This window comes from Lepidochelys kempii, chromosome 6 (assembly GCF_965140265.1).
Source record: "Lepidochelys kempii isolate rLepKem1 chromosome 6, rLepKem1.hap2, whole genome shotgun sequence".
In the NCBI taxonomy this organism is placed as follows: domain Eukaryota; kingdom Metazoa; phylum Chordata; order Testudines; family Cheloniidae; genus Lepidochelys; species Lepidochelys kempii.
This window is the reverse complement of record NC_133261.1, coordinates 24,187,773-24,200,662: the sequence shown is the minus strand read 5'-3', so window position 1 is coordinate 24,200,662 and position 12,890 is coordinate 24,187,773. Positions and strand designations below refer to the sequence as shown.

Below are 12,890 nucleotides of genomic sequence, written 5' to 3'. Positions count from 1 at the left end.
GACTGCATTTGCCTTTTTTACCACAGCTTTGCACTGGGAACTCATGTTGAATTGCTTGTTCACTATGATCCTAAATCCATTTCAGAATCACTGCTGTCCAGGATACAGACTAGCATTCTGTATGTATGTCTGCATTCCTTGTTCCTAGATGTATAATTGCATTCTGCTGTATTCAAATGTATTTTGTATGCATGAGATCTGCTTCCCAACCAATCCAGATCTCACCATATGACACCCCTGCCCTCATCATCATCTACCACTCCACCAACCTTTGTGTCATCTGAAAATTTTATCAGCGGTGACTTTATATTGATTTGCAGACCACTGACAAAAATGTTGAATAGCTTTGGGCCTAGTACCATCCTATGCAGCACCCTCCCTAGAAGAACCCCCATTCGATAATGGTTCCCCATTGACAACTACTTTTTGAGGTCAGTTAGCCAGTTCTTAATCCATATAACATGCTTTAATTTAAAGGCAAGAAGGAGCAAGAAAGTGTAACAAGCCACAGGCAGGGAGGAAACAATAACCATTCCAAGCAGAAATGTTGTTCCCGGGTAAAAGTTATCAAAAGCAGAAGCTTTCTTCAAATGTCCTTTTTCTAAAGGGTCCTGAAGAACTAAGGGAAGACAGAGGAAGAAATAAACACTCAGAGACCAATTTTTAAACCTGAATACCTAAATCAGGTACTCAAACATCATCAAACTCAAGGGGACACTTAGTATAAAAGTATGATCCAGGCCACACTGAAGTCAAGAAACATCTTTCCATTGACTTCAATGGGCACTGGATCAAGGCCTTGAGACAGGTATTTGAACACATAAACGCTCATTTGAGCATCCAAATGCAGAAACTACATGCCCAATTTAAGTGCCCACATTTGAACACTGGGCCCCCAGAGCACGATCCCAAACAGACCCCTACCAGTCTCGTAGTAATGTGATGCTGGTGGTAGGAAAAGAATAAAGCCATTTATTCTGAGTTTTACATCAGAAGCTGGCACCAGTAAATAAGCATTCTGAATACTGTTCTTCCGTGAAGCTATTAGGTTCATCCAAGTCTGAACTAAACATCGCACCTGTCAGCTTACGACTCATTAGAGGGGTACAGACAGCAGGGTTTCTAAATCAGCAGTGGAGAGAAGACAATCACCCTGATGTCCAGTTTGAATTTTAGGCTCAGTCTCCTGACCCGCTTCTCATTTCTACCAAAAGTAGAGCTGGTTCGAACCCTTGTTACCCACCATTTCCAGCCCTGCTTTGGAGATGCCTTTATTCAAATTAGAGTTTCACATTATACATTAACTCTCCTCCCTAGTCCTAGAACACAGTCTTGAAAGGAAAAATTCTCCTCTCCCTCTTTCCCCTGGGTAGGGAGACCAGTTCTTCATCTCTTTGCTGTGACTCACGTTGCCCTCCCAAAGATTTCCAGAAGGGTCTTCCATCTGATAGTAGGTTTCTCTTGTTTTCTGTTTTTCATTCTATTGCTTCTGCCTGCCCCATGAAACAAAGCATTCTGGAGATAATAACTACCATTAGGATGGCCCTTCTGTTAATAATGGATCATTTCAACCCAGCTGCTTGGTATTACATCATTACTGCAAGACTCTAGTGCATAATAAACTATCTACCTTAGTGTTTTGTAGAGGGTCCATCACAATAGTGTCTAAATACTTCCCAGGTAAATTACATCTACATAGCAAGGACACTAGTGGACTTCATGGAGTCTCCTGTTTTCCTTTCCTTGGTTACAAGAGGCTCTGCTTGAGTTAAATACATAATCATATTAACAAAAACCAAGCAACACTTGAAATGCAAAAAAAGCGGGTTGCTTCAAACACATAAAGGCCACTTTCTGTGTCCGCTAAAGCTCTTTGTCCTAATATTAAAACTCAGTTCCAGAAGTGAAGGCAAAATTGGTCAGGTATTGGTGAGTAATTTAGAAAACAAAATCAAACCTTTAGTGGTATGTGTGTTCTTACACCAGTATTGTATATGTACATGTAGCTAACAAATTTAAGGCACTAAAAGAAACCAATTCTGAATTTCAGGAACCTTTGTATTTCATGGAGTTAAGACAATCATGGGCTTCAATCTCAGAAGTCATTTGTACCACGGGAGATTTGCAGCAATTGTATCAGATGGTAAATTAAATCTGGATTCTGCAACCACCAAATTAATCTTTATCTCATTTGACTATAAACTGCCGTTGCACGGAATGGTCTCTCTCAGCGAAAGTGATCACACTAGACTTCCTAACCTTCCTTTTTAGAACATAAATCTTTGAAATAACGAGGTACAAAAATCACCAGATTGGAAAATAGAAGTGGAACTATTTTTGCCAAAAAAACCCAACAGGGATCTTATAATGCCTTTGCCTGTTAGATTACTATCAGATATCTTCTCCCTGTATATTGATGTATCATGATCAAGCCACATGTTAAAATCTTCTCTTTGGCTAAACAGATTGAGCTCTTTTAGTCTCTCACTATACGATGTTTTCTAGACCACATGCCATTCTTGTAGCTCTCTCTGAATCCTCCCCTATTTTTCAACATCCTCTTTAAAGTATGATCACCAGTACCCTACATGGTAATCCAGGAGTGGTTTCACTATTACCACACACATAGGTAATGTTACCTCCTGCTCAGTATTCTCCTGTCAATACATCCAGGTTAGCCTTTTTTTGCCAAAGCATTGCACCAGGAGCTCATGTTCAGTTGATAATCTACAATGACCCTCAAGTCCTTGTCAGAGTTGCTGCTTTTCCAGAATACAGTCCGTCACTCTAAGTGTGGTCTCCATTCTTTGTTCCCAGATGAATCACCCTGCAGTTCTTTGTATTAAAGCACATGTTGTTTGTTTGAGCCTAGTTTACCAAGTGACCCCAGGTTGCTCTGTATCAGTGACCTGTCCTTGTTGTCATTTGCCACCCCACCAATCCTGTGACATCTACAAACTTCATCAGCAATTGCTTTATATTTTCTTCTAGATAGTTGACCAAATCCTTCTTTAAACTGGAGCTTGTGTTTGCTCAGCATGTTCATTGTAATTGTTTAAGGAAGAAATATTTAAATGAATAAGAAATAAAAGATTTATTTTCTTCTTATCCCTCCAATGATCTCACTGCTCAGACCTTTCTCTCTGCTCTGCCAACTTCTGTTTTTATTCATTCAGAATATTAATAAATGCTGTCCCCTCTAGAAAATGTTAGAACAGGAACTCTACCATCTAATCTTTTTTCCTTTTCCCCATACTTGAGGGGCTTTGCTCTGTGAGATTACCCTATATATAGCCAGACGTTTCAGTCATCTATCACTAGGAGATTAACAGGATGCTTACTGCAACTCTGTTGGATACCAACAGCCTCTTACTTTTAATTTGTTTATAGATTCATTGATTATGAGGCCAGAAGGGACTGCTGTGATCATCGAGTCTGACCTCTTGTATAACCCAGGCCACAGCTCTCCCGCAAAATAATTCCTGTTTAGATTAAGGCGTATCTTTAGAAAAACATCCAAGCTTGATTTTAAAATTGCCAGTGATGGAGAATCCACCCACCACAACCCTTGATAAGTTGTTCCAATGGTTAATTACCCTCGCTGTTAAAAATTGCGCATTATTTCCCGTCTGAATTTGTGTAGCTTCAACTTCCAGCCATTGGAGCTTTTTATATCTTTGTCTATTAGACTGAAGAGCCCTTCATCAAATATTTGTTCCTCATGTAGTTACATATAAGATGTGATCAAATCACCGCTTCATCTTCTCTTTGTTAAGCTACATAGGTTGAGCTCCTTAAGACTATCACTATATGGCATGTTTTCCATTTTTTGACTTTACCCTTCCCTAGCTTCAGTACCCGTCACTGACTCCCACCACTTCTCTGACCACTTGTCTAAGTAGAGTCCATTACATTTCTCTCTAGTCAAAATACACACAAGAAAAAGCAGCGTGGAAGGAAAGAATGTGGAAGAGGATGCAGTGAGGCAGGGGGAGGGAACCATGTACAACTCAAAGCCTCTCAGGATGGATTACTTTCAGGCATTCATTTTTGGACAGTATTAATTACAGGTTTTTCATTACCTGAAATGTCAGGGTGCGTCAATTTGCAAAGAGCGGGGAAGAGAAAGGCTTTGGCTGCTGGACAGCAGAGTTGCTCAACATATTCAATAAATGGTGGCCACACCACTAAGCCCCCGGTCTTTGTTTCCTTTGGTGGGTGAGTTTTCCCAGTGTTAGTAGACTCTGTATTTTGGATGGGAAAAGGTAGGCAGGTGGTATGTTTTCTTTCAACTGCGGTCAACACATGCATAGTGTGCCAATATGTTCCTTGGCTGAGTAATACAGCAAATTATCTGTAATATTTGGAGAACAGGGGAGAAATTTCCCCCACTTGCTGTCAGGTAGGATCTTCCATGTCCCCACTTGCCCCTCTCCTCAATATCTTTTCGATTCATTTTATCCCCTCGTGGCTCTCCTCCAGGTGTGGGCACTTCTGGCTGAGAAGGACTAGATGCTGCACCATCTAAAACCAGCCACCACCACCTCTGAGTGAGGGGGTCGTGCTCTCACCTCTACCCAGGAACTGAGACTCTGCAACATTCCTGGGCTCTACCAGCCTGTGGGAGCCTTTTCCTATGCAACCTTTGAAGGAACAGCGTCAGCTAGCATCTCCTTTTATCCTCCAAAAGGTATGGCAGCCTAACAGGTTTCCTAATAACTGACGGCTCCTGATCTTTGCACGTATAAAAGTCACATTGATTTCAGAATCCCGTTTCCCCCTTACACACAACTACCCATACTATATTTTTGTCAGCATTAATGTTAAGCCTATGCCAGCGGCACTGGGAAGCTATGAGATGCGATCGCACCTCAGACTCACCTTTGATTACTACCCACTAGTGGGAAATCTTACTTTCCACCCCAAGTGGAGCTATGGTTCTTATTATTCTGCAGTTCTGCCTAAGAATAATACTGGAGGGAATGGAAGGTTTCCTGTGTTCTGGTGATTCCTCCATTTTAATAGCTCCAGCATTCAGGGCCTGTGTTGCAGCCATCATTCTCCTAGGGGAGCATTGGTGGGGATTCCTTTTGGGACCCATCTTTAAATCAGCCATACAGGATACTCAAATGATGTGAGGTGCCCCCACCCATCACCTCCTTGTCCAAAGGGCTGACACTGTTGCCTTCGCAGTGTTAACTGGCATTAACCAGCCCAAGCAGAGAAAGATCAGGACAGAAAATCAAAGCTAGATCTTCCAGTGTGGCAGTGGACAGCACAACTAGCTTACCACACTGATTCATGACTTTAATTGTAATAGCTTTGAATTTTCTCTCCCTAGGAAATTCTGTAAGGGTTCTTTAAGTACAAGTCCAGTTACCCACTTTGAACTCTGATTTGAACCTATAAATCAATCAATCCAGTACCTTTCACAGGGATGGGCGCTCACACCAGCCTACGAGATTCCGAAAGATGAAGTGGCCGGCAAGGTCTCAGGAAAAAGACACTGGAAAAAAAAATTTAAAGTCTGGGTGTCAGATGCCAGGTGTCATTTGTAAAACAGGAAAGCTACTTTGTAACAATTCCATGCCGGGAAGGAAGGGCCAGGGGCCTGATCCAATGCCCAGCGGAAGGTCTCCCATTGACTTCAAAGGGTACTGGATCAGGCCCCTGTACAGAAAGAATATTGCTTATTCTGGGGAGGGGATAGAAGTTATCAGAAGTGTTACCGAAGAGGGAAAAGTGTTCAATTTGCTAGACTGGGCAAACACTTAAGCACGTTAAGTCCCACTGAAATTAATGAAAGTTAGGCATGGGTGCAATTTTCAAAAGCACATTAGGGGTTCAGGACCACAAGTCCCATTGACTTTCATTGGGACCTGAAACTCCTAAGTCTCATAGGTACATTTGAAAATCCCACCCCATGTGCTTTAAATTAAGCGCATGTTTAAATGCTTCATTGACTCAGGGAAATATTAACAGCCTCTTTGTATAACCTGAGTCACGTTAAACTTTGATCCGGATACAAGTCCTTTACTTATTTTAAACAGAAAAGTTAAAAATTACACAGGTTCATTTTACTAATCCATTATTCTGCATAAAAGACCTGGTCAGCCAAGGAGGAAAGGGGTGGCAGATTACAGTATTGCCAACCCAAAGCATTCAAAGATCATGAGAGGTTTACAGAAAATAGATGTTGGGTCTTATAGATTCATAGATTCATAGATATTTAGGTCAGAAGGGACCATTATGATCATCTAGTCTGACCTCCTGCACAATGCAGGCCACAGAATTTCACCCACCACTCCTAAAAAAGACCTCACACCTATATCTGTGCTATTGAAGTCCTCAAATTGTAGTTTGAAGACCTCAAGGAGCAGAGAATCCTCCAGCAAGTGACCCGTGCCCCATGCTACAGAGGAAGGCGAAAAACCTCCAGGGCCTTCCAATCTGCCCTGGAGGAAAATTCCTTCCCGACCCCAAATATGGCGATCAGCTAAACCCTGAGCATATGGGCAAGATTCATCAGCCAGATACTACAGAAAATTCTTTCCCGGGTAACTTGGATCTTACCCCATCTAAAAACCCATCACAGGCCATTGGGCCTATTTACCATGAATATTTAATTCTTCTTTGCCTTCTGGTTTTTCAGCCTTTTGGGGGTCGGTTCCCCAGCTTCTCTCTACAACCACAAGAACTAGAATTTTTATATTTTTTTGTATAAGGAAAGCTCAGATTATCCCATTATCATACAACTGCAGGAGCTGGGGCTTTAAAAAAAAATACCGTGAGATTTTCAACAGGATTGGAAGAGGTGGCAACGCTGAGACTACACAATACAGAAGGGAAGGATGATCATACCGAGTAGTCCATGGGGTTAGGAAGGTAGAAGAAGGCAGACCTCACAAAGTGAAAATAATTGTAGGAGGACAGGAAGTGAAAAACATTCCTTGACCCAAACAATACAAAATAAGTTCATAGTTCAATAAAGAAAGGTGTTTTCTACACTAGTAATGAATCACTCTTTCCAAAAGGATAGAGAAATTTCAGGCAATAGTGTATTTCAGGTCTGTATGATGAAGGAGAATAAAAATGACATGCCATACGGTTCGTTTATTGCATGTCATATTCTTTGTAATAAAAGCAGCTTTTTCATTTCTGCAAACAGATGTATAGATGCTTACACACCCACACAAACACACCGCTACGTGTGTGTATGCAAACTTTAAAGAACCACATACGGTAACACTTCATATCCCAGGTGCTGGAACGAGGGGTGCTGGGGGTGTTACCGCACAGCCTGGCTTGAAGTGGTTTCCATCATATACAGGATTTACAGTTTGGTTCAATGGCTCTCAGCTCCCCCACTATACAAATTGTTCCAGCACCCAAGCTACACATTTCTAGATAAAGAAGATGTCAAGTCTAAAGACCAGCTTAAAAACCCCAGTCATAACTATGCTCTACCTTTCATCTCCTAATCTATTTTCTTTGCAATCCTGCTAATACAAGGAAGAAACAGCTATCTTTTCAGAGGCGGTGGAACATTTGGTATGTGCTGATGTTACACCCTGATAAGACACCAGACAGCCTAGGAATCAATGAATCTTAAATTCTCCACAGACCTGTTAGCAGCATGTAGTACAAATAGGGCTTGGTGACACTTCCTTTCCTCCCAACAGACTAGAGGGTATGGTCATGAAAAGCGCATGAGAACAAAGCAGGGCTTTACTGATTCATGAACCTAGTGATAACAGTCCCTGCCCTTCTTACCTCCATCTGCCCTGCTATGGAGGACATGAAACATTGAGCAGCTAAAACTTCTGAAAGAAGATTTTAAAAGCAGGGTGGCAGGAAAGGCTGAAAGTTTTGATGCAAACGCACTGGCTGCTGCAGCAGCTGTTGTTGTTCAGAGCAGGATTAGTGCACTTTGGCCAATTGAAGCCATTAGTAATGGACTGTTACAGTTCAGGCTAATCCTCAAAAGCAGGATACTTACATACCTAATGTCCTGTCTGAAACAAGGGAACCCACAGAGGGATTTAATGCTTTCAAGAATTCAAGTGATTTAACTCTTTTAGGCCTTTAGCCCTTATCTTCCCATCAGGCATTCCCTGTCTTCAGGTCAAAATCAAAGTTACCCAAGGAGGTGAACTTCAAACCCCTGTTTCAAGTGAGGAGGGTTCTCTGGTCCTCTGCTCCAAAGGACGTTTTATTCAAATGTCTCTACAGAACAAAGGAAGCCACTCAGAATTACAGCCTCCTTCTATCTTGTGACAAAAAATCTTAATCAATAATAATAATAGTAGTAATAATAATAATAATAATGATGATGATGATGATCTATAGACAGAAAGAGGGAGAAGAAATAAGGACTAATAAGGACATTTTTCCCATTCAAGCACATTCTCAGTTTAGGATGAGTAGGGGCAGAGATGAAACAATTTAAGCACAACAGTAAAAAGTCTTTCAAAGAGGTGATACACCTTAAATTTTTAAGAGAAAGGACACAATGAACAATTCACTGCCCTAATCAATCTTTAGCTACTGTTGGACAGTTCTGCAGTTAAACAAGCACATTGCATTGGGCTCAGAGGCTGTGCTACCATCCAAGGAAGCCAGGCCTGATTCTTAAATCCCAGATCTAGGAACACCGCAGATTTTGTGGACAAGCAGCATAAAAGAAAGAACATCTGGTGGAATTTTAGAGGCACATGGAGGACTTCACAGGAACAGGGGAAATGTTTTTAGCCTACCTTCAATCCTACCATGGCTGTGAAACTACAACTGAGCTCCAATTTCAATTGGCAAGGGGGAAGGTGGGAATAAAAGAGGGGAAGGCTGAGTAAAAGGAAATAAATGCCTTGTGCATTTAGCACAGAAATCTCCAAATTGAGATAGAGTTGATCAGAGAAGTAACGGGGGGACGGGGGGGGGGGGGGAAACGGGACTTTCTTGCCTGAATCAGAAGAGCTAACAGCTGTATTGCTTATTTCTTAATTGCTTCATTGCAGCTAATGCAACGTATGAATCACAAAATTGCTGGAATGGTTTCTTGCCCTTTCATGGCCTTGCTCTTTCAGACCTAATGGATGTGCTATTTGCATGCACCCCTGGACACTAGAATGATGGGCTATGTCCAGTGTCAGTTTTGCTGCAAAACTGCCACGTTTTAAAAATAATATTTGCTGTGTTAACATTTCACCCCAAACTTTCAAAACATGCAAAGAAAAACAAACAAACCTGTTATCATCATCTTTTTAATCCTGAATTCTTTTTTAGCCAAGACAGCCGTCAGTTATTACTTTATCTCAGATTCCACTGATCAGAACATAAGGCTGTTGATTGTTCACCAAAAATGAAAGTTTCCCCTTTGTAGAAAGCCAGCACAAGGGCTAGGCAATACTTAAGTCCTACTTAAGTTCTCAAAATAGGGTTTAAATGGTGCATAGTCATTGTGCTTGCAGTTTCACTCTTCGTGTGAAACAAAAAAAGAAAAAGAAAAAGGCAGAGACTTCCCAAACCAGATGAATGTTAAAAGGTTGGGGGGGGGGGGAAAGGGCACCACACTAAAAAGTGGTGAAAGTGCCAGATCTCCTGATTCTGTGGCTATTTTTCAGATGGGTTGGTCACCCACAACTCTCACTGAAGTCAGTAAGAGCTGCAGGTGCTCCATTTTTTGTTTTAGATATTTAGATATTCTCAATGCAAACTAAGGCCCCAACTCTGCAGTTATGCATACACGGAATTTAACATTTGTGAGTAGTCCCAATTGAAGTCAATGGGACTATGAAAGCGTGTAAAGTTAAGCACGTACGTAGGTGTTCGCAGGCTCAGGACCTCACTTTGCTCAGTATTTATTATAGGTTTGCTCGTCTTGAAATGAGAGCTGTGGAGGTTTTCATAAGCAGATTGACAGGTTTTATTTAATACATTATACAATGGTGCCTATCAGTCGGCATCATAAGTATATGCTGAAGTGCTTTTCTGAATCAAAGCTAAGGTCTATACTCAACAGTGAAACCAAACTAAAGAACCAACCAGATCAGATATAGACCCAATCTCTGCAAGCATGGCTGCCACAAGGGCAAAATTCATAGCCCTCAGGTAGCCACTCCAGGAGATGACAGGGGTCATCTTCCAAGTAATACAAAGAACAGGGATGACACAAGGGTAATAAATACAAAATAGAAAAGTAAGACACAGAGGGGGGCCCACAATACGACCAGACGTAAACCAGATTAAATAAATAAGATTTCCATCATGCCCTAAAACCAGCCACCAAGGGAGTCAGGCAACTTCCTGTGGAGGAGGCGACCCCTCTCCCAAGTCCTGTTCTTGACTGAAACTTGGAATTAAAAGCAGGCCTGACAGCCAGGCAACTATATATGGTGAGAGGAGAGGGATCAAGTATTTTGAGCCTAAATTACGACGGAATTTATATACTAACAACCTGAGCTGCATTCTTGCTGTCCTGACAGCTGGTGGAGATCATGTAGAGCAGGCATAAGAGAGACATCTTCATTCCTATTGTGAGTACTAAGTAAGAAGCTGTAGCAGCTTCTGGGTCAGTGTTTATAGTTAGTTCAACAAGGAGCATCACACAGTAGCATAGCCTGCGGATGACAATGGTGTAGAGGAGAAGGATAAGGTCTATCAAGGTGTATTTTACAAAAGCACAGGAATGGTAATAGATCCTCAACTATGCTTGCAATTTGGGACTTAATCTCAAGAACAGAATTGGTCAAAAATGAGAACACAAACTTTGTGAAAAAATATGAAATTTCCAAGTTATTTTTCTTTTCACAGGATACAGAACTGATCCATTTTTTGTTTTCTTGAAAAATATTTCCAGGTCTGTTTTTAATCAAAATGCTTATCCAAATTTTGTTCAATGAAAAGTTTCTATAACTTTTTCTATAACTGATTAAAAGTTCAATTAAAACATTTTGCAAGAAATAAAAATGTCAGTAATTTTGAGACTGAGAAAAATTCAGTGTGAAAAAGGCCATCTTTGGAAAATAGGCATGCATAAACCACCAGGGACCTCAATTTGTTTCTCCCTGACACACAAACATTACCACTTTATGTGGTCTGAGTTTTAACCAGATTGTTTCATCTGAGTAAAAATGTTGGATAGACCCCTTAATAGTTAAGAATCAGTCCCCAACGATTCCTCTGAAATGGAGCAATTTGATTTTCCATCATTAGCACACTACTGGTATTGCAACCCATTTCTCTGCGTGATCTCCCACACTAATCTCAGAAACATATTGAGCAGACGAATCCTGGGACAGAATGGAATACTGCAGCATCACACAGTGAGGACCCTTTAAGTGTAGAGGGAGCATGTATTCTGAACCTTGTTTTCCACTCCGTTCCCAGAGTGAGCACAACCAGAGTACCCTCCCCTCCTCTTCCCAACCCCCCACCAAGGGATGACACTCATCACTAAAACTGGATTGTCATTGGTATGGAAGGAGGCCAGGTGCTCTTCACTTTCAACAAGGGCAGCTCAGTGCTGTCCGTTGCTAGAACACCGTTATCATCTATATGAGCGAGTGCAATTTCAGTGCCATGAGATAGTTTAGCACATGAGGTATCAAAAATCAGCTGATTGAATCTAGAATTGCTGGAGTGTCAAGCCATCAGCTCTCGCCCCCGCACATCCCCCCCAAAACCCCAGGGAGGTTAAAGACTAGATTGGATGTTCATATCAGGAGATTCTTTTTAGAGCTATCTCATGCATGTGCTCAAACCCCACCCCCCCTCTGAATCAGGCGTTGAACACTGGGCAGCAAAGGAGCCCTCCACTGGCAGAGGTCTTCACTGCCTCTCATACCAGCCTCCTCCCCTACCCCCAGCGTCAGGGGGGGGGTGGTTTATGTCTGGGGCAGGAGGGGGGCAGGAGGGAGCACAGTGGAATGGAGCTCCACTACGCCTGAACCTTACTGATGTAAGACCTGTTACTGACCACATGCCAGTGGGGAAAGGTTGAGGAAGTTGGAGCAGCAGGCTACTTACTCTAAGGGCTGGGCGACCGAGGAGCAGGGGCTGCAGCCGGCTCCCGGCATCTAGGACAGAGGTGGGCAAACTACAGCCCACGGGCCACATCTGGCCCACGGGACCGTCCTGCCCGGCTCTTGAGCTCCCGGCTGGGGAGGCTCGCCCCCCCCCCCAGCCTCACTTCATCGCGCCACCAGCACTCTGGCCCGCTGCTCCTACCAGGCAGTGCGGCAGTATGGCTGGCTCCGGCTGGGCTGCAAGCTCCTGCTGCTCTGAGCGGCATGGTAAGGGGGTGGGGAGAGGTGGTTGGATAAGGGGCAGATGGTCCCGGGGGGGCAGTTAGGGGACAGGGGGAGGTTTGATGGAGCGGAGGTTTGGGGGGGGGGCAGGAAGGGGATGGGGAACAGGGAGGGTGGGATAGGGCATGGGAGTCCTGGGGGCCTGTCAGGGGGCGGAGGTGTGGATAGGGGTTGGGGCAGTCAGGGGACAAGGAGCAGGGCAGATTGGATAGGGGGTAGGGTCCTGGGAGGGCCGTTAGGGGTGGGGGTCCCGGGAGGGGGCAGTCAGGGGACAAGGAGTGGGGGGGAGCTTGGATGGGTCAGGGATTCTGAAGGGGGCAGTCGGGGGGCGGGAAGTGGGAGGGGGCAGATGGGGGCCGGAGCCAGGCTGTTTGGGGAGGCACAGCCTTCCCTACCCGGCCCTCCATACAGTTTTGCAAGCCCAATGTGGCCCTCGGGCCAAAAAGTTTGCCCACCCCTGATCTAGGAAGTAGTGGAGAGTCAGCGGCTTTGTTCAGGAGCAGAGACAAGGCCTCCCTAATGCCCTTTGCCAGCCAAGAGTGACAGAGCTCTCGACATGCCTCCTGAATGTCAGCTAGAGAGACC

General features: G+C 43.4%; 1 protein-coding gene across 2 annotated transcripts in view; it reads right to left on the bottom strand.

The window, feature by feature from the left end:
- TSPAN4 (tetraspanin 4) overlaps positions 1-12,890 on the bottom strand; it is a 518,538-nt gene that overhangs the window by 404,844 nt on the left and 100,804 nt on the right. For both annotated transcript variants that reach the window (XM_073347182.1, XM_073347184.1), the window contains exon 2: positions 5,427-5,506. The gene's annotated coding sequence lies outside the window, so the exon portion shown is untranslated. The remainder of the gene's footprint in view (positions 1-5,426; positions 5,507-12,890) is intronic.